This window comes from Otolemur garnettii, unplaced genomic scaffold (assembly GCF_000181295.1).
Source record: "Otolemur garnettii isolate 467f Iridium unplaced genomic scaffold, OtoGar3 scaffold00100, whole genome shotgun sequence".
NCBI lineage: Eukaryota > Metazoa > Chordata > Mammalia > Primates > Galagidae > Otolemur > Otolemur garnettii.
Genome location: NW_003852495.1, coordinates 6,371,890 through 6,372,945, shown reverse-complemented (window position 1 = coordinate 6,372,945; position 1,056 = coordinate 6,371,890). Strand labels below are relative to the sequence as shown.

Below are 1,056 nucleotides of genomic sequence, written 5' to 3'. Positions count from 1 at the left end.
AGCCTCCCAAGTAGCTGGGACCACAGGCGCCCGCCACAACGCCTGGCTATTTTTTGGTTGCAGCCGTCATTGTTGTTTGGCGGGTCGGGGGCTGTTGATTCGAACCTGCCACCTTAGGTGTATGTGGCTGGCGCCTTAGCTGGTTGAGCTATAGGCGCAGAGCCTTGAGGCAGAGTCTTATCTTGTCACCGTTGGTAGAATACAATGGCATCATAGCTCATGGCAACCTCAAACTCTTGGGCTCAAGTGATCCTCCTGCCTCAGCCTCCTGGGTAGCTGGCTGTTTTTTAGACATGAAGTCTCTCTCTTGCTCATTGGTCTCGAACTCATGAGCTCAGGCAATCCACCCACCTTGGCCTCTCAGAGGGTTAGGATTACAGATGTGAGCCAGTGCACCTGGCCTTTGCTTGAGGATCTTTCATGTTGGCCTCAGATATGTAAATGCTGGATGACTGTTGTCATTTTTGTCATCTTCATTGGCTTTTTGGATTCTGGATTGTGTCAGTGTGCCTAATTAAAGATCTGTCTTCTTTCATTATGCTTGTTTTCTCTAACATTCCTTTTTTTTTTTTTTTTGCCTTCCCATAGTCCTAGAGTCCTCCTTTATATATTCAGGCATTCAGGGATCTGCTTTCTTTCAACTACTATTTCTCACACTAGCATTCCTACTAGTCCCCTTTTATTTTTTTTCTTTCTCACTGTGACATGCCTCAGAACTTATCTCTAGTAAGCCTCTCTTCTTGCTTTCCCCATAGGAATTGCCATGCAATACCTCACTTTCTCCTAATTCCCCATGCCTTTTTATCTCATGGAGCATCTTTTTGCTGTGTTTGACATTAATTGCCTTTCCTGACATTTCCTTCTAATATTGGTTGAGTGATTGCACACTGTGTAGCATTTCTCATGCCTGCTTGGTGTTTTTTTTCATTATTACTTGCCCTGATATTTGAGTTTAATTATAGTCCTCAGTTTAGGTCACATTATCATCATGAGTATGGGTGAAGATCCTCTTATTTTATTTTATTTTATTTTTTTGAGACAGAGCCTCAAGCTGTC

The 1,056-nt window shown here is 43.3% G+C and overlaps 1 protein-coding gene across 2 annotated transcripts in view; it reads left to right on the top strand.

The window, feature by feature from the left end:
- LOC105887649 (zinc finger protein 585A-like) overlaps positions 1–1,056 on the top strand; it is a 24,667-nt gene that overhangs the window by 748 nt on the left and 22,863 nt on the right. The window lies entirely within an intron of this gene.